This window comes from Silurus meridionalis, chromosome 27 (assembly GCF_014805685.1).
Source record: "Silurus meridionalis isolate SWU-2019-XX chromosome 27, ASM1480568v1, whole genome shotgun sequence".
NCBI classification, from domain to species: Eukaryota; Metazoa; Chordata; class Actinopteri; order Siluriformes; family Siluridae; genus Silurus; species Silurus meridionalis.
The window spans coordinates 17,378,167-17,404,844 of NC_060910.1; the positions used below are offsets into that span (position 1 = coordinate 17,378,167).

General features: G+C 44.5%; 1 protein-coding gene across 6 annotated transcripts in view; it reads left to right on the top strand.

Moving 5' to 3' along the window:
* The window catches only part of arvcfb (ARVCF delta catenin family member b), a 111,209-nt gene that overhangs the window by 10,468 nt on the left and 74,063 nt on the right, over positions 1-26,678 (top strand). For 3 of the 6 annotated variants that reach the window (XM_046841262.1, XM_046841261.1, XM_046841264.1), the window contains one exon: positions 22,779-22,874. The exons of the other annotated variants lie outside the window; for them this stretch is intronic. The gene's annotated coding sequence lies outside the window, so the exon portion shown is untranslated. The remainder of the gene's footprint in view (positions 1-22,778; positions 22,875-26,678) is intronic. 6 annotated transcript variants of the gene reach the window in all.

Sequence of the window (26,678 nt, forward strand, 5' to 3'; positions counted from 1 at the left end):
CTCTCTCTCTTTCACCTCACTGCCCCATCTCTCTCTCTTTCTCTCTTTCATTCTCACTTCCCCATCTCTCTCTCTCTTGCTCTCTCTTTCTCTCTCTTTCACTCTCATTCCCCCATCTCTCTCTCTTTCACACTGTCCCCCTCTCTTTCTCACACTGTCCCCCTTGCTCTCTCCCTCTCTCACACTGTCCCCCTCTCTCAGCATCTCTCTCCTTCTTTCTTTCTCTGTTTGTCAGTCTTCTTCTCTTGCTTGCTTCTCCTCTCTGTCCCTCTCTTCCACCTTTTTTCTCTCCTTCCATTCTCTCTCTTTCTTCTCTCTTACTCTCTTTCTCCCTCTGAGTTTCTCTATTTCTTGCTCTCTCTTTCTCATTGTACCCCAGAGTGAAAGCAGGTGTGTGTGTGTGTGTGTGTGTGTGTGTGTGTGTGTGTGTGTGTGTGTGTGTGTGTGTGTGTGTGTGTGTGTGTGTGTGAGTGAGTGTGTAGTGTACTCAGTCATGATGATGACGACGTGTATGTGATTTTCTTCATTTGGACTTTTAACTCAGAGTCTAAAAAATGTGAGCCCTCTCTCTCTCTCTCTCTCTCTCTCTCTCTCTCTCTCTCTCTCTCCTTTTCTCCGGTCGCTTGGTATGCTGCAGCACTCCATCACGGCGTCTCTCCTGGCACGGGCCGAGGCACCTGCTCTCCGAAGCAGCAGGGTATTTAACTTGCTCCTCGCTGCAGTGGAGGTCAGAAAAAAGACGTGTATTAGAATTTAGATGAGTTTTTTTTTTCCCCCTCTTCAACACAGCCGGACTCACACGTTCATAAATCACACCATCTCGCTCTTATTTGTCTGTGTTTTTTTCGAAGAACAGGGAATTAGCATGCAGGGTGTCGAGATCGTCTCCGGCTCTATCTGAGGAGACGCCGCTCTTCCATTCAACACGTAGCCGAGCTCAAGGAGTCTAATGTAGCTAACAATCGTTCTGTTACATCACACCAACCTGTCATTGATTATTCTCATGTAAGAGCACATCCTGGAGTCTTTCATTCCTCTCTCTCTCTCTCTCTCTCTCTCTCTCTCTGTCTCTTCCTCTCTTTCTCTTTCTCTAAGACCAGGCTGTGAATTAGAATGTATTATAAAGATCTTGTTGATGTGTTGTCTTGTTGTTGTCCTAATGCTCCAGATAAGTAGTGCAAGAGGACTGAAGACGTATTAGTCTTCTTCTCTCTTTCTCTCGCGAGGTGCGATGTTCTTTAATAACTCTCGTCCGTCACGTCTTCTGATGAATGAAGCGTGAGAGAGTTTTTTTGTGCGAGGGGCTGAAAGCGAAAAGCCGAGCGATCTCTAGCCTGTCGTTTTCACCTTCATCCTCTCGCTCGCTCTCTCTCTCTCTCTCTCTCTCTCTCTCTCTCTCTCTCTCTCTCTCTCTCTCTCTCGCTCACTCGCTTGCACGGCCCCTGTGGCTTAGCCGTGCTTTGGCAGATGAATAATTCTGGATTTACCTCGTGCCCCCCATGTTTCACGTCGACCCGCCGCTGACCCGCCACTGACCAACTTCTCGATTTGGAACGATGCAGCGCAGGATTTCTTGCCTCGATAAAACCACGTGTTTATGGCCAGTGCCGGTGTTAATTTTAGGATGTTGCACTGTAAATAAACCATCTGCACTCTATTCATACTGAGAAACTACAGTTCAACAAAAAACAATCAAACTCCCAGATCGAAGAAAATCAATAAAAAACCCTTCTAAAGGCATTGAGCCATGATGAGCACTTCGTGAGTGTGGACCTTAATAACAGGACGGATTTAATAGCAGGACGGCACACAGAGCTCCTTTTCCTCGCATTCCTCAGCTTCCTCTTGACCCTGGTCCCTCTCCTGCATGTATTGAGTTTAATGAATATTAGGTTTTGCAGGACATTCACACGAACGAGCGTGTGTGTTGTTTATATTTTAGCATCCTCGCAGGAGATGTCAGCGGTCTGCTAAACCAGGTTTCCTCCTCATTTTGCGCATGAAAGGAAACCGGGATGATCCAGGAGGTTTCCCGCTAGGTTCAGTTCTGTTCACTATTATCGCGCATTTTTTTACTCTTACCAAGCGATTAGTATAAAGAGTCGCCCCCCTTTGAAGCCTCTTTGCAGCTTCCCCGAGGAGAGGCTAATGATGCGAGTCGAACGCGACGATCCAAATAAGTCAAGATAATGAGAGGGAGAACGATAACGCTCGGCCTCTGAACTTCTGAACAACTTCGTAGCGTCTGACTGCCGAATGCTAATAACGCGTTACAACCTCTGCAGCACCTTCAGGTTTAAGACCTTTCTGTCTGCTGTAGAATCGTGTCCACGGGTACATCAATAGTTAAGAAAAATATTCAGTCGCTCCACAAATTTGGACTTTTTTTTTTTTTGTTGTTCAAACTGCAGGTTTTATACTGAGGAAGTAAAGACACTTGGCATGAAAATAGTCCTCAATGGTCAGAGAGTGAGAACCATATAAAGCATGACGATGCCCCTGTGCACAAAACCAGCTCCCTAAAGATATGCTTTAAATGGATTGGAAGTGAGTGGAAGATCTAATGCGATAGAGCACTGACCTCCAACTTACTGAACGTCTTAGGGATGAATTGGAACGGCGCTCCAGGGCTCCTCATCTCACCGACATCAATACTGACTTCACTGATATTCCTGTGGCTGAATGAGTGTAAATCTCTATAAAATCTGGTGGAACATCTTCCCGGAATGTGTGAAGGTTATTATAACAGCAAATTGGCAAGAACTGTGGAATGGGATGTTCACAATGAGGTGTCCACAAATGTTTTTCCGTATAGTGTACCGTATAATAAATAAGCAGCAAACATTCTGAAGTGAATTGTGCCACTGAAAACGGTTTGAAGGGAACGTTGTGTTTGTTTGAACTTTGCCGATCCGACCCCTCGCTCTCATCACTGCCCGGACCCGATCTCATTCCCTCTCTCGCAGGAGAGGTGCTGACTCCCACCCCGCCACGTCGCTTAATCCCGAATGCCCATTATCTACCCTGAATGGAACATTTCAGCGTCTCGTGCATGATCTAACCGATGTCCTCGCCTGGCTCCGCAGCACCTTGGCTAGGGTTTTCAGAAATCCCCCGAGTGAACAGCGCTCCTAATTAGCACCACATGGGAAACACTTTGTTAGGGACCATATTGCCAGCCCAACCTTTAGCCAAAATTCGTGGACATCGTGCCAGGAGCGGCTGAGGATAAGTGGGGCTTAGAGGAGAAGTGTTTTAAATGCATTTCCAAAGCCGAGCTCTTCAAACCCGAGGAGCAAATAACAGGGGGTCGCTCCAAGAGCTCTCACGTCCACTTTGTCAGTGAAGCTCGATGCTAAAACAAACTCGAGATTCAGGAGCACAAGCAGGAGCCTTTCATTTCGCCTTTACACATGAATGGTCACTTCTGCAGGCTGTTTATAGGATTTTTGTTGTGGGTTGCTAAGCTTGATTATTTGGACTTTGGAGACGTACAGGGTGATGGCAGGCTTGTAAATCACAGGTAGGTGGTTGCCATGTTTTGGTAGAAAATTATAGAACCCCATCGTGATGCAAAAGTGTTTTAAATGTAAAAATAAAAAAAACACGAAGGTCCAGGACTTTGTATCTGGGAACGACCGACTTTAATAGAGAGGAAAAAGAGAATCGGTGCCAAGCAGCTCATTTCAAAGGGGCGGACGTCTCATCAAAGACCTCGCAGTTTGTTTCTTGTTAGACAGCCGAGGCACTGAGCCAGGACATGGCTTCATTGTGCACACAGTTCAGGAGTAAAAAAATAAATAAAATCTGCACCAGACACTTGGGCTTGTAAAACGGACTCTTGTTTTTGTGCCGATGAGGCGACAACGCCTCTGACGACAAGACGAACCCTGCAGTACATTGTCTTCTGTTTAGTGCAGAATGGTAGTGTTGGATTCGCTGAAGAATTCAGATTCTGTTGCTTTTAACTCTTAATAGAAAGTCCAAGAGCTGGTAAACCCAACAGAGAGTCAACAGACCTTTTGGCCCGTCAGCTACTTTAGAAAATCTGGACCTCGTTCGTTTCTAAAGGAGCTGACGGGCCAATAGGTCTGTTGACTCAATTTAGCTCTTCGTCTTTTTTTTTTTTGACTTGTCTGACTTTATGAACAAACTTTGGGGACATCTGACAATGTGAATCCATCTGAACATCCCCTTCTATTTGCTTTTAGAATAACCTTCACTCTTCTGGGAAGATGTTCCACTAGATTTTGTGGAGATTTGTGCTCGTTTAGCCACAAGGGTGTAAGTAAAGTCCGATTCAGATTTGGGTGAGGTGAGGAAAATGTGTTCAAATGTAAATGCACCCATGTAAAGCATATCTTCTTGGACAGGGTTTCAGCAAAGCCTTCTATAGAGTCTCGATTTTCACTGTTTTAGGTCTCAAATCATTTTTAAACAGGTCTTAATTATCCCCTGGCCATGTAACGCTGCCTCTAAAGCTCATTGAAATGCGCCTTGGTGGTGTAGTTCCTGCTTTTGCTGGTCCAAATATAATTTGCTGTATCAAGACTACAAATGAGACCAACACTCTTCCAAACTCTTTCAGTCGTAGAAATACCTCGGTCTGATTATCCACTATGCCGCTCTGATTCTGAAAAAAACGGGACACAACGTCGTCGCTACAGATTTTCTGGCTGATTACAATTTTTTTGCTTCTGGTTAAAGATATTTTTATAAGCATATTCATACAAAGCGTGCTAATGAAATTATATTGAAACATCGCTGCGGTTGTAAGAACTAACATGAAGGCGATGAGATTTTCCACTCGAGAGAATGCTCAGCTGAGCTCCGATACAGCGACAGGCTTACAAGAACATGATAAACAACTGAGATTCCAGAAGAATGTTTTTTTTTTTTTTTTTTTCTTTTCTGGTGGAAACGAAAAATGGAAGAAGAATATCCTCTAGGATGTTGCAGCTCACTGCTGCATTTAGTGAGCTGGAAAAGCAGGAATACCTGCTAAAATAAACACTTTCCAGAAAAGATCCTATAGGCGAATAGGAGAGCCGTTTGGTCCAGAGTGATGGGAAGAGAAAAGTGTGGAGAAGGAAAGGAATTGCTCAGAAGTGAAAGATTTGCCTCCAGTTGTTCATTACTGTGCATCAGTAAAGAGGTCTTTTCCTGGCGGGTGTGGTTTTCTTCAGGTTTCTTCCCTCACAAGATGCCAGATCTCAACCTTGAGAACCTGAGGGTTCAAAGCAGACCAGGTCCTCCAGGTCCAGTGACAGGAACTTAAGAAAACCTCAATTTGCACAGCAGCACTGGGATTAAACAGTCAGGACTCTTTGTTCAAAAGAGGGAAACTGATTGTTCTCGCCGTGCAGCTGCTTCTCATCTGAAAAATTTCACTGCTGCACTTGTGGTTGGAGGAGCACCTCAGTCGCATGTAGTATTTTGCGAATATTTAAGATCTTCGAGCTTTAGCCTAATTTAGTAACACGTTATCCTTTCCCACCACAAGGGGGCTCCATTTCTCCATCCCAGAAATGCACACGCTCCATACTACTTCTTAATACCAATTACTGTATACTGAAGCATCCGTCCTGATGAAGTCACAGGCATGAACGTCCTACAGGCTTAGTCATTTGCCGAGTAGAAATTCCAAACCAACAAACTCACATTTAAATGAATGAATAATAAATATTTAACTCGTGTGAAGTAACATCGTGGTCGAATCACGCTCTCTCTGTAGTGCGTCCTTTTCCTCTCTTTGCATCAAAAATGTCTGACGACATGCCACGCCATCCATAGTACTTTCTTTTATCTCTATGAAATGAAATTGCTGCCTGCCTGCCTGCTGTGCAAGAGAGCGAGATCTACAATTTCTCGAGAAGAAAAAAAAAATCTGCAGCCCCATCCTCTTTTCCTTCAAGTCCAGCATCGATCCACCAGCATGCTAAATTCTTGCACCTCTTCATTCCTGCATGCTGTAACCGAGACATGTAGATGCTGTGTGTGTGTGTGTGTGTGTGTGTGTGTGTGTGTGTGTGTGTGTGTGTGTGTGTGTGTGTGTGTGTGAAATTGGGAGGAGGAGAGGAAAAAGCCCTCTCGCAATCCCAGCGGGACGTCTGTCCTGCTGCGCCTCTCGTAATAGGAAGCCACGGAGAGAGTGAGAGAAGAATAAGGTGAAACAAAGAGTAGATCTTGACAGGCAGAGCTACAGTAGGAAACGATGACTGGGAAAAAGTTCTGGACGAAGTTTGAGTGATCGAGAGGAAGAACAAGAGACAGAGGGCGCGATGATGTGACCTCTCCAACAAAACCCTTTCATGGCAAGAATAAAAAAAAAAAAAAAAAAGCAAGCACGTTTATCTTCAGCGCATGCCAAAGACTGTTGCCACATGGCTGATTTTTTCCTGCTGCGCATTTGCACATGGCCTCTGCATCGAGGCAATCTCCACGCTCCGCTTCACAAAGGCTTGTGCATATCGGAGGCGCTTTTGCTTCAAGTGCTTCTCACACACACATTTCATGTGGTCGGTGCACTGAGGAATAAGAGGTGCACTCTTCATTCGTTTTAGTGCCAGGACGGTTCACTGACGCCTCTCTTGAGAATCCAGTGATGTTTATAGTGTCTTGTAGAGTCTGTAGGCAGAGAATCAACCACCACCATGCTTCACTGGCTGATGAGCAGTCCACACGGGGTGTTGTCCAAATGTAATACTTTACGCCAAAGCGGAAAATATCTAATCGGCGAGGAGGAACTTTGCTCGCATGCCTTGTAGCAAGCCCCAACCATCCTGCCTCCACATGTTCTCCTAGCATGTTCTCCTAGCTAAACCTCCCCAGCTCCTTTTGAGTCCTCCATGGCATACCGATTTCCTTCCTGACGCAAGAGCACTTTTTCAGCCCTGACGCAGCGCAGGCGTGACGTTTCCTTTCTATTCCTTTCTGGCACTTCGACAGAAAAGCCGTCACCACGAGTCTGCCTCCTTCTCTCAAGATGTGGTGCAGGATGAAAAGATTGGACACCGAGCCTCATGAAAGGCTGAGTGTTTTGATTATTTCAGACATCGACTCCATTCACGGCGCGGACGCCGAAGCACGTGGGCCGAGAAGAAGAGAACTCGCGGCTTGTGTGTCTGCAGCCATTGTGTTTTCGCTCGTCGGCTTCGTCGCCGGCGTGAATTCAAAAGCATGAATTTCATTGCTTCAAACAGCTTCACAAAATCCTGCTCTTGAGTAACGAATACCACAGTGTAATACGTCTTATCCTTAAGGGGGGGGCATTAAGAGGATTTCTTCAGCACACCTCACTTCGGTATTCTACACCAGGCCCAGGCGGAAATCTTTTATTCCATCAGTCCACAACAAAAGGATGAAAATGCATTCGATATCCCGGCCCCAAGCAAAACACAGACTCCGGTCGTCCAAGACTGCAGCCATATCCAGCTACGTGGAGAAGTTTACGGTTAGACATTATACTAATTAGGGAAAGTACAATTCACTGATTTAAATTAGTGCATCGGCATATCGGTTAATGCGTGTCACAAGCGACCGTGACGTATCGCAACACTACAGAGACCCTTGTTTGTGAAAGGGGCCATGCAAAGAAGGCACTTGAGTAAATTGATGATTTGCTGTCTGTCTGAACCAAAGACATAAAACTGTCAGTGTAATATTTTATTTGATTAATTATTGTGGTGTAATGTGTGTAAAACAAAATGCGGCCTCAATTAGCCCATGGCTCTAAAATAAATGGATTTCAAATTTTTGTGAAATCCGTATGATTAATAACGACGACAGAAGGTTTTATTTACAGGAACACGCTCGGGGATTAGAAGGGCTTTGAGTAGATTTGTGTTTGCGATTTTTCGAAATCTAGTATCCAATCGTAACGGGGAACTGGATTGGCGCTCTCCTCTTAGATAGGGGTCCACTCTGGAGCCGTGTGAGCGAATGATAAATAATATGAGTAACAAACACAAAATCTTGTAGAACATGGAGTGGGGCACTGCAGGGGGAGGTTTTTGTGGAGATTTTATTACGGTTTGAAATGTATTTTTGGCGCCTCCTAGTGCTGGATTGGGTTGTTGTTCTCCACCATACAGACAAATGCGCGGTATTTTATTTAGCAATATATCGTCTATATATTATTACTATCATAATGCCATTTTTAATAATATTTATTGCTATCTCATTATAAAAGCGGATACGATATGAGTATGTTAAAGTATGTCTCTCACGTAGCAATCCATTTGAAGTTTTTTAGAGAGAAGCTGCTGATTAAACTGAATTATTTCATCATTTGTTTTTCCTTTACACAAAAACCTGCCCAGACCTTTTATATTAATAAGAAGAATGAAGCGTGCTCCTCCTTTGCCCTGAGTATCTCAAGGCCTGATTGCAGGTTCTTGGTGGACTCATGATTATTTCGCTGGTGGACCTGCTTAAAAAATGCATGGCGGAGTGGCATCAGCGAAGCGAGATCAGGAAGACACGAGCACCGCGTGACTGCCCGAGATCTCCAGAGCTCTCATTAAACCTCAGTAGCTCAGAGGCTGAAACAGAAAATCTTAAACACTCTCTCTTCTCTTCTTTTTTTTTTTTTTTTTTTCTTCCTTTTGCTTTCTACTCACCTGTAAATTCGATCTCAAGCCCCAGTTTTTCCCCCCTCCTCTTCCCTCCTTCGCCGCGTTGCAATATCTCGTGAAAGTGCGATAAAGTCAGAGCTTTTTGTCCTTGATGATTTCGGCATGACAGCTTTCAAAGATTTAACATCCCGACTCCATTAGAACGCATTAAAGCATCGGCTTCAATTAGCTCCTGTCAGAGGATCGGCTCTGACGCATCCATTCGCATGATTTTAATCATCGCAACCCGAACTCCCACTGATCCGACAACACCGCCGGCTTCCGCACGCTGACCTTTTCAAACGGAGTTTGTGTACTCCGGGTTCGCGTCTGTTCGCGGAGTCTGTTCTGGCTCTGATGGACTTGTATTTCGAGTGCGTCTAGACGTCTGTTCCTCCTGATTACTGCCATCTCTCTTTCTCCATTATAGACACATGCTGGACTGGTTCTACATGCCTTCCTGTTATACATCACGTACTTCTCCAACTCATTGTCATTATTCGCGTTATGCCATATGTATCGTAATGCAGGTTTGATTGTTAGTGATTACATATCAATTGCATCCTAAGACTGAATGTACCTTCCAGAATTTTAACGCAGTTATGGATTTGGAGGATCGTCTGAGGAGAAATGCATGTTGATGTGCAATTATTAGAGCCATCTGTTTAAGCCGTGTGTGTGTGTGTGTGTGTGTGTGTGTGTGTGTGTATCTTTTTATTCTTGTGTGTTCGCTCTTTCTTTTGTGATTCCTTGTCCCTTCATACGACCTAGGAGATCCAAACCCGTTCCAGCATTGAAGATGAAGATCTCCACAAAATCTATTATATAACAATACTTTGTTTTTAATACACTAATCAACATGGACATGGAGAAATATAGTATAGTAAAATACTGAGACCAGAAGAATCTACGTACCTCCCACCTCTGATCTAGTGGAACATCTTCCCAGAAGAGTGGAGGTTATTGTAACAGGAAATTGAGACTACAAGTGGAATGAAATGTTCAGAAAGATTCACATGCATATGTCATGGTGAATCTTCTCTATGAAATGATATTGAGAGAGATTTTTTTTGTTGTTGTTACAAAAGTGCTGTTAGAGAAGTGTTTAATGGTGTGTGTGTTTAAGTCATGGTTGAGTTGTGTAGTGAGTGTATATCAGTATCTGGGCTTCTCTCTCTCCAGAGACGTCAGAGTGACAGCACAAAGACAGCGTCTGTCCTTGAGAGAGACACAAACCTTAGACCTGCGCTAGAGAGGAGAAAATATAGGGTGTGTGAGGACACAGTGAGAGAGGTGTGTGTGTGTGTGTGGATTGAAAAATAATGTCATTGTGGGGGTCTTTTGCTCTTCGAGGCTGTGTTTGGGCAAACATTTTTTGTGCCCACATTCTCATCCATCCACACACACGTGCACGCATGCACACGCACGCACGCACACACACACACTCTGTTTGTCTTGGTTAGAGTGAATGCAGCGCAGCAATACATTACTGCTTATTACAGCTCTGCTTCTGCTGCGTCAGTCGCTCGCTAATTACACAGCGACCACACCGATCTGCTACTACTTTATCCAGTTTAACCATCGCTCGCAGCTCTATCTGGATCTGTTACTACTGCCTCCATTTACACCTTGTAGCTCTATCTGAATCTGTTACTACTGCCTCGATCCATCACCTGCAGCTCTATCTGGATCTGTTACTACTGCCTCGATCCATCACCTGCAGCTCTATCTGAATCTGTTACTACTGCCTCGATCCATCACCTGCAGCTCTATCTGGATCTTTTACTACTGCCTCGATCCATCACCTGCAGCTCTATCTGAATCTGTCACTACTGCCTTGATCTATCGCCCGCAGCTTTATCTGGATCTGTTACTACTGCCTCGATCCATCACCTGCAGCTCTATCTGAATCTGTTACTACTGCCTCGATCCATCACCTGCAGCTCTATCTGGATCTGTTACTACTGCCTCGATCCATCACCTGCAGCTCTATCTGAATCTGTTACTACTGCCTCGATCCATCACCTGCAGCTCTATCTGGATCTGTTACTACTGCCTCGATCCATCACCTGCAGCTCTATCTGGATCTGTTACTACTGCCTCGATCCATCACCTGCAGCTCTATCTGAATCTGTTACTACTGCCTCGATCCATCACCTGCAGCTCTATCTGAATCTGTTACTACTGCCTCGATCCATCACCTGCAGCTCTATCTGAATCTGTTACTACTGCCTCGATCCATCACCTGCAGCTCTATCTGGATCTGTTACTACTGCCTCGATCCATCACCTGCAGCTCTATCTGGATCTTTTACTACTGCCTCGATCCATCACCTGCAGCTCTATCTGAATCTGTCACTACTGCCTTGATCTATCGCCCGCAGCTTTATCTGGATCTGTTACTACTGCCTCGATCCATCGCCCGCAGCTTTATCTGAATCTGTTACTACTGCCTTGATCCATCGCCCGCAGCCCTATCTGGATCTGTTACTACTGCCTCAATTCACACCCGCAGCTCTATCTGGGTCTGTTACTACTGCCTCGATCCATCGCCCGCAGCTCTATCTGGGTCTGTTACTACTGCCTCGATCCATCGCCCGCAGCTCTATCTGGGTCTGTTACTACTGCCTCGATCCATCGCCCGCAGCTCTATCTGGGTCTTTTACTACTGCCTCGATCCATCGCCCGCAGCTCTATCTGGATCTGTTACTACTGCCTCAATCCAGCGGCTGCAGCTCTATCTGTCTTAATCCAGCAACAGAAGCACTGTGTCTTGCTCACTAGTTTGCTTTTCTTCAGCCTCTATGGCTTTTTTTTGGCATTCAGTAATCTTCCTCGCTCCGTTTTCCTGGATGTGATAAGGGAAGTTTAAAGGGGATCTAATTAGCCACTTGAAGGGGCGAATTCCAGCCCAGACCACAACTGCCCTTCTCTGGGGGGATTCTTTACTTTGAGGCCATTTGATCAAGAGGAAAGTGGTGATTAGTGAATATGGAATAAGTGATAATTTATCCCCAGCAGCTTTAGGGGAAAACAGCTCTTTTTGAGCTTTTTTTTTTTGTGTTTCCAATGAAAGAGACTGTTCCAGCATTGTCCGCATGTTCGTTCGTATTTGGATTTAATTTGATTTGCCTTCCATCGGTGGTCCCGCTGTCCCTCGCCGGCTGCAGCTGATGATCCGTCACAAACCCACGGTGCGAGTGCATCTGCGCGAGAGAGGGGGATTAATCCAGTTACAGAAGTTAATTATAGCAGGATTGGAACTGTACACACACACACTTGTGCGCACACACACACACACACACACACACACACACACACCATGGCCTTACTTCCAGTTAGAGCTCGCATGCAGTGTACAGAATAGACCGGAAATCCTGAGACACACAATACCCGCATTAGGGCTGTCGGTATCTCCTGCTGTATTCATCTTCTAGTGGACACGCTGTAATCAGCAACCATTTGGTCCGTGCCCCTTCTTTTACCAGCAAAACCTCCACTCATAATGACATCTTCAAAGCTCCTCGATCAGATTTCTGCAGCGAAACATCCGGTTCTAAAGTCGAAACGTTTCCACAAGAGTCAGATCCGGCGAATAAGATCTGATGAACGAGGTCACGTGACAACGAGGTTTGTGCTTGACGGAAGTTCTCAAACGGGTGTAATGGTACGCAAAAATTCACACTTGGGTTTTCAACTCACTTAAAGACGTTAAGTTAGCGCTGTCGGATCGATGGTGTAAAAAAAAAAAAAAAAAAGTGTAGCATTGTGAAAAAAAAAAACACACAAAAAAGAGAGAGAGAGACTGGAGATGGAAGCCACATTGAGGTCAGCAGTCACTTTGAAGAAGTTACGTCCAGCAACTTTGCGGTTCGCCGATGAATAAAATGGGAAAGAAACAAGATTTTCCTTTCTGACCTCAGCACCGGGGGACGCCTTTGAAGGTGTGCAGCTCGGCTCGAAACGGCACAGCGTGTCTGAATGAAACGTACAGCTCTGTGTAGCTCTCGTACCTGATGGATAATTGATGGGGGTTCCTCAGGAATCGCAGTTAAAGGTTAAGAGAGTAGTCAGGAAAACCTTGAGGGTTTTTTGTTGTTTAAGAGATCAGTGAGCAGAAGCTAAGAGGAGAAGGAGAAGACTAAAGATAAGGGCATCCAATCAAGGTCCTGCTATGGCCATCCCAGGCTTCTGACCTGAACCCAATAGAAAGCAGCATTAGTGAAGTTCAATGACTTCTATGAACAACCGGTGATATCATCCCTATAGTGAAACATGGTGGCGGCGGCTTCGTACAACAGGAGGCTACTAGTCGGAATTGAGGAGGTCTTTAAGTAGCCGAGCTAAAACCCAGACTTAACCTTCGAGAGAGAGCTGAAGATGGCATGTAATAGAAGCTCCCCATCTCCATGCTCGAGCTTAAAAAGATCTGACATGAGGAATAGGAGCAACAGCATTTTCTCCATTTTGGCAACCCATTTTTGGGTTTCTTTTTTCTTCCCCAGGTTTTCGAGGCCACCGTAACCCCAATCCGAACTCCAAACGGCATTCTTTTTTAGCGCATCCTAAAATCCGGTCCCCCCTCCTCCTCCGCAGCGCCCACGTAACTCGAACCGCATCAAAAAAAAAAAGAGGGACAAAAAGAAGAAAAAAAGTCCTGTGGGGGGCGTGAATTATTCAGAGCAATACGGAGCGAGTCAGCCTCTGCTAACGCCGCGTGACAGCTGCCATGCGAGACGTCGCTCAGACGTGACGTGCCTCGTCGTTAGCCAGCGACTTTTCCACCTTCCCCCGGAGAAACCTTTGCTTTTTTTTTTAACCTTTTCGTTTTTTTGTGTGTGGGGGGGTCGAAAGTCATTAATATGGCGTTCGCCTTTTGAAAGACACTTTCATCATTATGCTTGTAGCGTAAACAGGTCCTGATTCTACAGCCAGAGAAACAGATTTTTCCTCTCGTGTTGCATTTGGTTTCGTCGGTTCCTCTCGCTGCTTAACGCGACATTAGAGAAGCAGCACAAGCTCGCGTTCCTCTCCGTTTCCAACCCCCTCAGCTCATTTGCTGTCACAGGCACGGATGCACCGAGTCTGCACCGAGTCTCTCGGGTGGGAAACGCAAAAACGCTTCTGTTTCAGTGGGGGTTTTCTTTCTCTACACCAAAGATCAGAACACACACACACACACACACACACATGCCGTACGGTGGCATCAAACCTTAAAAAAAAACAAAACTCATGACTGGTCGATGATGTCTTTATATTGGCTGGCCAAAAGTATTGGGACACCCAGCCGTTGAAACCTCTTCTCCAAACCATTGCCACCAAACTGGGGTCACGCAAGACGTCTCCGTGGGGTGGCAGCATGACATTATTCTTTCACTACTAGGAGATGCAAACCTGTTCCAGCATCACAATGCCCCCTGTGCACAAAGCCGGTTTCATGAAGATCTGCTTCTCATGGGCCAACGGTCGAATCGGCAATAGCCAGAGGGGCATTTTGTTACCCGACACGTACGAATAAGGAAATCAAGCTAGCGTAAATGTAGTTTAACGTAGCGCGCGTGAACGACGTGTTTGAAAGAGTTTATTTGGGTTGAATTCAGAAGCCTGATCCAGTGGTAAACCAGAGAAGCAGGTCAAGGCGAATTTTTTTTGGGTAGAATAAAGAAAAGTAATATACACAATAAAATAGCGTAAAAATGTCTGCAGTGAAATAACAATCAAATAAACAAGATGAAATGAAAACATTCTAATAATGTAAAAAAAATATCAATATGGGGAAGAAAATAATGAATTGAAATTAAATGTAGTCTCTTTCTAGTGCTGCTGCTGACTCAGGAGATCTCTCTCCATTCCAAGAAGAGAGAGAGAGAGAGAGAGAGAGAGATGAAAAGAGAGGGGGGGACAGTGGAAGCAGAAAGGGAGGGAGAAAGAGAGAAATAGGGAGAGATGGAGAGAAAGAGAGAAAAATAGAGAGGGATCAGATCTTCCTCCACACCTCCATTACAGAATAAGAACATCCACAGGGTCATCCATCACCCGGTTCCTCTCTCACACCGCACACGTCCAGTTCACTCTGCATCTTTATCTCTCACACACACAAGATCAGCATGTGGTTTTCTTCTCACTTTCACCCTCAGTGTCTCACACTCATTGTGATTGGCTGGTGTCACTGTGATTGACAGGTGAGGCACCATATGCCCCGCCCACCCACTTCAACAAAAATGTCTGGATCATGTTCACTGTTTTTTGGTTTCATTTTCACACAAACTTTTCTATCAGTCCACTTCTTGAGCTCTCACACACACACACACACACACACACACACACACACACACACACACACACACACACAAACACACACACACCTTCTGTTAGAACATGTTTCACTCAAAGTGCTGCTTACACACAGGCCTTTGTTCATCTGTTTCTGGAGGATTTCTCTTTATTTTCTTCTTACTCCCTTCTTCTTTCTGTGTGTGTGTGTGTGTGTGTGTGTGTGTGTGTGTGTGTGTGTGTTTTGGAGAAAGCGTAGCCCAGGTGTAAGAGCGCTGAGGACACACATCTCTACTGCTGATATTGAATTTGGCATGAGGACCAACCTCACATGTATCCACACACACATACAGGGATTGTTGGATGCGCGTGTGTGTGTGTGTGTGTGTGTGTGTGTGTGTGTGTGAGAGACGGGAACAAATTACTTTTCACCCAAAGCCTCATTAACTATAGAGAGTGAGGTTATGGAGAGTGTGTGTTTATCTGTGTACAGAACTGAGCGCAGTGACCTCGCCAATGATGGATTTCTGCAGCGCAGGCAGGATTTACACTCTAATTAGGTCTCTGTGTGTGTGTGTGTGTGTGTGTGTGTGTGTGTGTGTGTGTGTGTTGTCTCCAGTACATTAGATAATTCAGAGGCACTACTGCAAACACATGCAGAGTTTTTAACCACAGGGGGCAGCTGAACTCTGTCCACCAGCCTTCCTCCTTTCTCTCTATTCCTCACGCCATCAATCTCTTTCTCTCTTTCTGTTGCTCTCTTCCATGCTTTCTCTCTTTCTCTCCATCACCTTTGCTCTCTTATTCTCTATCGATCATGCTTTCCTTTTCTCTCTTTCTCACACTCTCCCCCTCTTTTTTGCTCTCTTTCTCTTTCTCTATTGCTTATGCGCTCTCTTTTGCTCGCTCTCTCCATCACTTATTCTTGCTCTCTCTCATTCTCTGTATACCTATCTCGCTCTCTTTCTCTCTTTCTTCTCTCTCACACACACACACACACACACACACAGAGAGAGAGCTCCAGTTATTTGGGTTAATATGATGCAATGGAGAGTCACAGATCACAGCTGGAATGGTGGATGTGCCTGAAATCCTCGTTATTGAAAGCTCTGTGTTTAGAATCATTAAACCAGTGACTGTTCCTATAGAAACACTGTGAACTTCATCACCTGCCTTCATCATCACCATCACTACAGTGGTGTGTGAGCAGAGATTTTTTTCTACTCTACACACACAAATACACACACACACGGGTTTACTACAAAAAGCACCTTCACACAGTTCCACGTCCTACCTGTGATGAGTTCCTGTCTACTGTAAAGCCTGTTATTACACAGGAACATCACCTATTACATGCTATAAATCAGACACCCCCGACACACGTCCCTCCACGCCTATAACATGCTATAAATCAGACATATGTCCCTCCACGCCTATAACATGCTATAAATCAGACATATGTCCCTCCACGCCTATAACATGCTATAAATCAGACATATGTCCCTCCACGCCTATAACATGCTATAAATCAGACACCCCCGACACACGTCCCTCCACGCGTATAACATGCTATAAATCAGACACACGTACCTCCACGCCTATAACATGCTATAAATCAGACACACGTACCTCCACGCCTATAACATGCTATAAATCAGACACACGTACCTCCACGCCTATAACATGCTATAAATCAGACACACGTACCTCCACGCCTATAACATGCTATAACTCAGATACACGTACCTCCACGCCTATAACCTTCTATAAATCAGATACACGTACCTCCACGCCTATAACCTTCTATAAATCAGACACCCCGACACACGTACCTCCACGCCTATAACATGTCATGTTCCCTTTTTTTTCTGTTTGTCTGTACCTGTCATTCATTTAGCATTTTTGTCCGTTTGCCTGCCTGTCTGTCTCTCTCTCCCTTTTTCTTTCTTCCTGTCTGTATCTGTCTTTCTCTTTCTTTTTTTGTCTTTCTGCCTTATTTCCCATGTGTTTCAGTCACTCACTTTGTCATTCTCTGTGTTTTCCTCTTTGATGTTGTATAACAGTCATGAGTCAGGAGTTTGTGTGTGTGTGTTAGAGAGAGAGAGAGAGAGAGAGAGAGAGAGAGAGAGAGATTACATTCTGGCCCACACACACACCCCGTCTCATTCCAAATAAATAGTATCACATTTACACCTAGGGCCATCGACGAGACACACACACACACACACACACACACACACATACACGCACAGAGACGTTTCCTCTCTGTCATATATAATTGCGTGGTGTTCACTCTTCCCTTTAAACACACAAACTGAGATGAATGCAGTGAGGCGTCTGATAGAGCAGCACTATTCAATGAGAGTGTTAACTTGAACTGTGTGTGTGCGTGTGCGTGCATGTTTGCAAGGAAGGAGATGAGGAGAACACAGCACTGATGTAGAAACAATGCTGGATGGTGCCACAATAATACTACATTAAACAAGCGCATTAGGCCAGAAGTTTGTGGACACGACAATAGGGTGACCGTTTGGGGGTTAAGTTCATCCCAAAGGTGTTCAATAGGGTTTGAGATCTCTTGAGGTTTGGTGCTGGCTTTGTGCACAAGGGGCATCATCATGTTCAAGCAGGTTTGGGTCTCTTAGGTAAAGTAAAGGACAAATTCCATGCTATTCCATTGTTTGGGGAAGAAGCGCATCTGGCTGGAAAAATTGGGTGCCCCAATACTTGTTTTTCCCCCCAGATAGTGTGTTATTAAACACTAGTAGAAATTTAATAGATGGAAAACATCAACATGTGTGGTTATATATGGGATATGAAGGATACGAAGGGCTCACGTGCAACGGTCGTGTGCGCACAAAGGAGCCACGTGTGCCAAAAGCCAATGTCATGGATGACACTCCAGACGTTATGCTCTCACCAGGGTCTCTTCCTACTTCCACGTTTATCTCACTAATACAGCAAAAATCATCGCTACAGTCCTAATCATGTGTGTGTCTGCGTTTCATCGGGTCGTGAAGACGTTTTTATTTATTAATTTGTTCCCACAAAATACCGCCTTGTTCTATTGTTTTGTACACAAGTGTGAGATTTCTGTCTTTGTGTCTGCGTCTGAAAACCGCATTCCCTCAAACTCAGTTCGAGTTCTTCTGTTTAGTAACTTGTACTTTCAGTTTGGGCTGTAAATGAAGATCAGTTCAGTCCGAATGCATACGCTATTCAATATTTATTCACTCATCCACTGTGTTACATGGGGTGGAAGATCTTGAGTGGCCTGATATAGAGCCATGACCCTCAGCCCTGTTAAACATGAGGAATTGAAACGGCCTCCTACATCAGTACCTGAATCTGTGTCTGAATAAACACGAATCTCCACAAAATCTAGTGGAACATCTTCCCAGAAGAGTTGGAGGTTATTATAAAAGGACTAATGTGGATCATACAATGTTCTTTTAACTATTCGACTCGGAGAGTTTAGCCATTTGTTTGTCACGTGAAACCTGCGTAGAGGAAACAGAAATCTCTAAACTCCAACCTGGTACAAATCAGAGGAGAACCAAACGCTCAGTTGAATGGTACATGAACGATTACCAAGCGGAAAAGGGGAAATTTGGCCTTCGAATATTTAACATTTTTCAATTCTATTGACCGAGAAACGCTTCATTAAATTTGCTGAACAAGCTTCAAAAATCCAAGGCACTAAAAAGGCATTGGACTTTTGATCCGAGGGCCGTGTTGTATGAACAAGATGAATGTAAGTTGTTCTAGATGAAGCAGTCATGTTGTAAATTAAAATTTCGGGGTTCTGACTGTTATTAATATGCGCCTGTTAAATACGGAAAACTGCTCAGGTTTTTGTCTCGTCATAGAACGAAGCGGCTAATCGTGATCCGGTATGCAAATGTCGAGAGTTTTCTGAAGTCTTGGAGTCGAATCACCAGGTGACGCATTTGGAAGCGGCGCTTTCTTCCTGCGCTTGAAGAGGAACAAAAGTGTGACGCCTCTTATCTCCTCCGCGCCGTGTGTTTTAACGATCGTATTGTTCGCGTTATCTTTCGAGAGTAGACGCAAGGAATCACTTCAACGGCGTCTGCGTTCAAACAAAACCCCGGAGATAAACCCCATCATTAGGGGCGTTTGAATTTCGTACGCTTCTCTTTTAATATCTGAACCTGGTGCTGTGCAGAGAGACATCAGGCCATGGAGCCGTCTCTCCGTCTGGGTCTGATAGCGTCTGACAGCCTTCTCTGAGTTTCAACCTCATGCACTCGCCAAACTGTCATCTCGTTCTCTATCTATCGATCGATCGATAGAGGTCTCAGAGAAAAGAGAGAAGCTCTGACATTGGTGACTCCTTCCATCAGATGTCCACATGACCTGTAATAAAGCACTCGGAGACGAACAAAAAATAGCATAAGCAGGAACACCTGAAAGTGTCGCAAAAGAAAATCCCCAACATCTTTCTTCTGTTGCAGCAGGACGTGAAATCGCGCCGCTCACACCTTTTTTCTTCTTTTTTTTTTTCCCTCCAGGCAATTGTAGTGTCCTGTTTTTTTATACAAAAAGGTAATCGACTTCAGTCATAGGATACGTTTTGGTATAATTATGATTGTACGAGGCGGTATCACAACGTTTTGAGACTAGCGGTGCTAACTGGTGCTATTGTGACCACGTCTGCACTACCACGTCTGTAGGTCCCTGAGCCGTCACTGCGAAACCCCTGAACATCAACATCCACTAGAACAAGTTGCCGTTGGAATTGTAACACAAAGGAGTCGGTATGTGAACAGCGTCACAAAATCTTTAAGTAGCTTCCTGAAGGTCAGAGGGCGAGATGATACTTCCAGCACTGTGCGTCACGGGAGTCCATTTATGTGCTGTAAGTGCAAAATGTGGAAAAGGTTTAGCGTGAGGGAGTCTGGGGGGAGATAAATACTGTCACAAGGCTCGGTGTTCCACAAGAGTCAAGTATTGCATGCACCTCTGCAATAGAAGTGCTAAACCTTACAGGGTCCCGTCCCCCCCCAAGGACTGGTTTACAGCTTCCTACCAATATACAGATGGAACCCTGGAAAACCAGCCCCTTGAGCCCAAAAGACTTGGAATGGAAGAGTCTAGTGTCCGCTGCCTCGAAGGCACCCGTTTGTATCAACACACACACTTTTGATAGCTTTGTGATCCATATCACTGTGTGTTAATTGTGCATTCACATAACGATTCCTGTTCCTTTACTCACACACGACTTCCCGTACGCCTTCAAACTGACCTCTCCAGCGCTGAACCGGCAAACACGACCCAAATTACTGCCAATTGCTCCACTATTGCACCAGGGTGTGAAATCCATCAGCTCTGCTCGGAACGAGGGATTCGATGCTGACTGTTCGCTTTCCGCCGCTCCCTCTGGAACTCGGCATGGCTTCAAAGCAAAGCAGAAATCTCACGTTTCTGACGAGTCTCACCCCTGTCTGTATTTACCGCTCCCTCTGTCGCATGATAGCGCGCCAGACGTTGACGTGGGTGTCGAGTGTAATTGTTTCTGACATTGTGCCGTTTCTCGGACAACAAGAATAATACGTTTATTTCTGGTTGCACAGTGAAGCACGCCAGTGGTTGCATCACGTTCAGACCCCCCACCCCCTTCGGCCTCTCGGTTGTTTTTTGGGCCGTTTCTCGGCGGTTCCTCAAAATAATCCGCTCGTTACCCGGTCACTCGGCTTTTGGCGGACGGCTTCCTCCAGGCAGCGTCGATTTCAATGACCTGTGGGCGAAAGTTTGTACACCTCATGGTTTCTGCACTTTTTTCACTTTTTTTCAAAAACAGGACTGACCAATAGTTTGAAACGAGTTTTTGCTGCAATAGTGTGTAGGCACACGGCGTACAGAATAACAGAATAACCTAATGTTGTATAATGAAAGAACATTTATAAAACACGCAACACAATCGCTACACGCAACACAAATGTGTTCTGTCTACTGTATGTGGATCTTTTTAAGTAATAATAGTTATAATGGATAAGCGAACGTCAAACCCAAAGTCCGATTTTCCGCAGTGCCGCTTCTCCTTCCTGTGGCTTAGTTCTGCAAACAAGTCACTTTCAAGACGGATGTTTTTTCACAGCCGATCCGACTCCAGTTCAGGTCGTGTAACAAAAACAGATTAAAAAAAAAAAAGGAAGTGAGGAGTGTTTTGAGCTTTTCAGTGTTCGTGTGTATGCCTGAGCTCCTGTAGAAGGTAATTCAGTAATGAGTAATGAGTCGAGCAGGCATGTTTCAACTTCCCCTGGCGTATCAAGCAGCTGTGCATTAACATACCCCACTCTCCCGTAGCTTTAATGATGATCACAAACACCACAGCAATCACTCTCCAGTTCCATCACCAGCTACCTCACGTCAACACGCCGCTCTTATAGCCACGTGCCGGGCTTTAAGTGTTTATAAACACAGAGAGAGAGAGAGAGAGAGTTCTCACCCTTCCTCCATCTGCTCAGCGTGGCCTCCGCAAAACGTTTAGCCGCGAAGTGTCTCCGCCTCAGTAACGCAGACTGAATTAAATCCTGTGACATGAGGACATTAATCCTGCCTCAGCTCTCGCCACACACTCGCTTTGAGTGTGAGGGGTTTAGGCAGAGCTCAGAGACATTTCTAGCATTTATTTTATTTTATATATTTTTATACTGAACAAAATGATAAACACTTGTTTTTGTCCCTATTTTTCAGCTGAACTCAAAGATCTAAGTCTTTTTCTATGCATGCAAAAGGCAGATTTCCCTCAAAAATTGTTGACAAATCTGTAAATGTGTGTTAGTCAGCTCTTCTCCTTCACCCAGAGAATCATCCGCCTCACAGGTGTGGCAGATCGAGATGCTGATTAGACAGCATGATTATTGCACAGGTGTGCTTTAGGCTGGCACAATAAAAGGCCACTCTAAAATGTGCAGTTTTATCACAGCACGATGCCACAGATGTCGCAGGTTTTGAGGAAGCATGAGATCGGCACGCCAACTGCAAAAACGTCCACCAGAGCCGTTGCCCGTGAGTCGAATGTTCACTTCTCTACCATAAGCCATCTCCGAAGGCGTTTCCGAGAATTTGTCGCGTGTAACCACACCAGCCCAGGACCCCCCCATCCAGCATCTTCACCTCTAAGATTGTCTGAGACCAGACACCCGTACAGCTTCCGCAACAATCGCTGTGCATAACCAGAGAATTTCCAATATTTGAGAGAAACAGGCCTTTTGTGTACATAGAAAAAGTCTTAGAACTTAAAGTCTTCAAGTGAAGCATGATGGTGGAAGCACCATATTAAGAGGAGATGCACTAAACAGATATGACTCTATTGAACACCTTTGGGGGTGAATTATAACCACACCCCCAGACCTCCTCACCTCATAGTCTTTACTACACCCTTAAATAGTATCTGAATGAGCACCAATCTCCACAAATATCTAGCTGAACACCATCCCAGAAGAGTGGAGGTTATTATAACAGGAAATAGGGACTAGATTCGAAATGGGATGTTCAGGTGTCCACACATTTCTTTTAAATAGAATATTTTTGGGACAATAATCTGAGGAAATGTCTGAGAAAGCAACAGGTCTGAAGGAGGACGTCTGTGTGAAAATGTTCAGTTCCATATGGCTCATTTGTGTAGAGTAAGGAAGTGAACAATTCCTATTATGGAAACCTTGAAGACAAAAGATGATGGGAACCCGATCAGGATTCAGTGTTTGAAGCATGTAGGATTAATCGAGGTGAATTCGAGCACCGACCCCCAAGCAACTCGGTTTCGCAGATTCCATTAGCACCAGAAAGACAAACGCAGATCTCTCCCACGAGACGCCGCGATGCGACCCGATTGACCTTCACTTTGTTTGTCTCTGTGTGTTTTTAGGTGCGTCGTGTTCGATCAGAGGCTCTGTGCACGTGGCCCTAATGAGGATCTGAGCTGTTGTATGGGCGTTTTTTTTTTTTTCCCCCTCAGGCCGAGGTGAGTGGGATTTATCATGTTCCGGACGATCGTTCCTGTTTGTCCTCGCACCTTCATTAGTTAAGGTTAAGCTCCTCAGGTGATTCTCCGGAGGGGATTTAATTAACGCCTGTGTAGCAGTGCAGAACTTTTTTTCACTTTAAAGCTAATACACTGCAAATGTGAAACGCTGAGATGCGCGTTCTGTCAGGAATTAAACCCTCGATGGGGAGTGTTTTATTCCTCTTACACTGCAGCTGCTACTGTTGAACAACACAATACACTCATTATTCAAAAAGCTGCTATCAGGGAAAATAAATCAGTAGCATCTGAGCAATCAAAACAGAACAGGTCGAAGGAAATGAGGGGTTTTGTCGCGCAGTATTTCAGTATCTTATCTTGATATTTCAATACCTTTTTATCTTGATAATTTAGTATCTTGATATTTCAGGATTTTGTTCCATATCTTTATATTTCATATTCTGTTATCTTGATATGTCAGTATCTTCATATTTCAGTGTCTTGTTTTTGTTTCTTTTATATTTCCGTATCTTATCTTGATATTTCAGCCTCTTGTTCCAACTGGTGCAATGACACTAATGACTTACCTCCATGAGCTTTAGTATCAGTTTATTTACTCATAAGTCGTTAGCTATAGTACCGATAACTATTAAAATAAAAAAACTAAAAAAATAAAAGGCTCAAACGCGTTTCATTTCTTTTCTGTTCACACACGGCGTCGTCGTTTTTTTCCAGAAGGGCATTAATCCTATTCCGTTAAGAATGGAATCTGCTTGTGCTTCGACTGTAAACACAGTCGTGTCGTGACAGGAAGTCAATGAGAGCCGATTAAAATGCGGGTTTCATCCGCGGCTCGGTTTATTATATCTCCAACCTCATCAGCCGCCGATTCGAAGTGCTGCTTGCACTTGAGAGACCCTCGTGGCTGCTTATGAAGCTCTTATGTGTGTTAGCTAAGAGGCATAACGATTAGAAGCAACAGTTCACCCTGTAAACCTTAGTTCAGGCTACTGATGGACCCCGGGACATGGATCCGGACGTCCCTGCAACAAATACAAAACAGTCAGTAAAAGTACCAAAGGAGCCCATTGATTTTAATTGTGTATTTTTTTTTTAAATGCCTTTTTTGTATAGGAAGAAAAACAAGTCCAGACTGAATGAGTAATTATTTATCCATAACGCCACCTTAAGTGTCTCTATCAGATTAGCCGCGTGACGAGGAAAGAAAAGGGCAACGGCTTGAGCGGATCGATCGAGCGTTCTTATCCAGATTCACTCGCTCTGGACGCGGCTTCATTACAGTCATCACGCATGGCCTTGCATTCCTCAGCAGGCTGCAATCGATCGCCCGAGCGCTGCCTCAATGTTTTTTTTTTTATTATTATTTATTTATTTTTTGCCCCTGCTTTTGTTTAATACGCAGTGTCAATCACACAAGCCTCCAGAAATCATGTGCACTTTCCCCCTTATCGCTAAATGTCCTTTTTCTGCTCTTTAATAAACCTCATGTGTCATTCAAGCATTCGTTCAGGAGCTACACATCTAATATTCCACTGAATATAATGTGTTTTTTTTCATACAAATATGAGAAAGTTATTAAAGAATGATGCATTTCAAAAGTATTAGCCGAGTAAAATCTCGATGGTTCTGTATCGCAATTTCAAATCGGTTATTATGTGCAACGTGTTGTTTCGGTGACTCTTCGAATCGGTGGTTTGGATTCGTATTACATGAAACTGGATTTTTCCCAAATCACATGGCACGTTCGGGTTAAGAATCTGCCGATACGATACGTATCGCGATACGGGGCTTGCGATACGATTTGTTGCGATACTGTAAGAAAAAAAGTGATTTCACCAAAACACAGTGGGATTTGCATTCATTTCATCTAAAATGACACAAATGCGGTTGAGGTTGGCGTGTTTTAGTCTGTGACTTTGTATTCTTCTTCTCTCCCCCCCTTTATTTCTCTAAATAACTACTCTTCATAGGTGTAGGTGGTGTGATCAGTTATTGTATGAGTTGTACAAAATAGTATCGGTTTGAGATTAGTTTTGTAACATGGCCACAGATGGCAGCACGAGGCTGTACGCACAGTCACAGGGAGCACCGACCTTCGTAAGTAAAAGAAAACACCAGAAACTTTTCCCGCCGTTGAAGGTTTTGATTAGAAAACTAAGCGGCGCTCGGCCAAACTTACCGTCTCATCTCATTTGTAAACGAAAAAGTAGACTTGCCTTTGTTTTTATAGACAATAAAGGAAGGAGCTGGATGTGTTTTTTCTTCTTTGCGCTAATGGGCTCTCTAGAGAGCGCGAAGGTGCCGGATGAATGCTTCATTCAATCGAGTAAATAATTCCCCTTTCAGCCCTACTACACACTCGTAACCTTTGATTTACGCAAGCCGCTCGGAGAGACCGTGAGAGGGCTCTTTACCCGCCGTCGTCTCAGCGGCGAGAGCGAACCTGCTGCATCGGGGACGGAGAAGCGTTCCAACCAAAACACTTCAGAAGAGCCGGGCTGCTCTTAAAGAGCTGATGAGGGACAGCGTGTACAGAGGGTCTGACGGGTCAAAAAAATACTGCTTCATAATCAATGTTATTTTTTTCCCTTTGTACTGGATGTAGTGTGTGGATCAAACACGAGCTGATTTCCATACAACCATGCGCTTGTTGTTGTTTTTCTTGCATTATTATACTCCATACTCTGTAAGGTGTCCTGAACAGGCTTTAAAGCAGAAACTTCATCTGCATAATCGGTTTGATTTGGAAAGGAAGCGAGAGAAGGACCAGCGCACGCTGAAGCGCTCGGCCAATTCGAACCTCGCTCTCTTTATACATGTTTTATGTATGAGAATGTATTTATAGATGGCTTTCATTAGGATAATACGCACCAAAGCGAGGCGTCCCTTATTTATTGCACGCTCTGCTCCAAAAACCGTCTGCTTTGTCGTCCTGAATTATTTATATACGCTATAAAACTCTGGAACTGTCTTTTTTTTTTTTTTTTTTTTTTTTCCCCTTCCTCAGACTTTATACTCCCAGAGTTGCAGGGGTTCGATCTCGGACTTCCTTACGGTCCGGAAACGCTCCGAGACCTTAATCTTTATTGAACTCTTGCCAGTTTCAACATTTTTTGCAGATGATTGATATTTTCAATAATGAAAAAAAAATCATTCCTCTCTTTCTCCATCTCGCTCTTCGTTCACACGCAGAGATTTTCAGGCTGCTAATGCTTTTGTGCGCACATCAAACTGTCAAATAGGACAATTTAATCCGCAGGAAATGATTACACATCTGTAGACTTGGGGGGCGGTTGGGGATGGGGGAAGGCATGTAATGTGTAAAAAGAATTAAAAACTCTGAGCTCGGTTTCTTTTCGACTTTGTGGTCCAGTTGATCCCAGAGCAGTTCAGTAGGATTCAGGTGCGGTGACTGGGCAGGTCGTAACATGCGAGATAACAGTCCATACATACTCTACGGTGAAATCGCTTCCAATGAGCTGCAGTTCAGGCGGAACTGAATAGTGGAATGTTGAATTTTCCTTTCGCTTTCCGAGTCTGATCACATCTTCTCTTCACAAGTTGTTCAGTTAGAGACAAAAATGTCCATGATGGTCCCTTATTTTCATTTCATTGCGGTATTGTGTGTTATCTGTTCGTCTCTGTGGGTTTTGTGTTGAGCTCCATCCCCAGGAGGTGTGACTAGCTTGCTTGATGGTGTCCACAGAGAAACTTGAGGCCTATTAAAGAGGAGTGTGTGATGGACCGATCTCCTCAGCCCATTTTCATTCCCGAGCAACACGG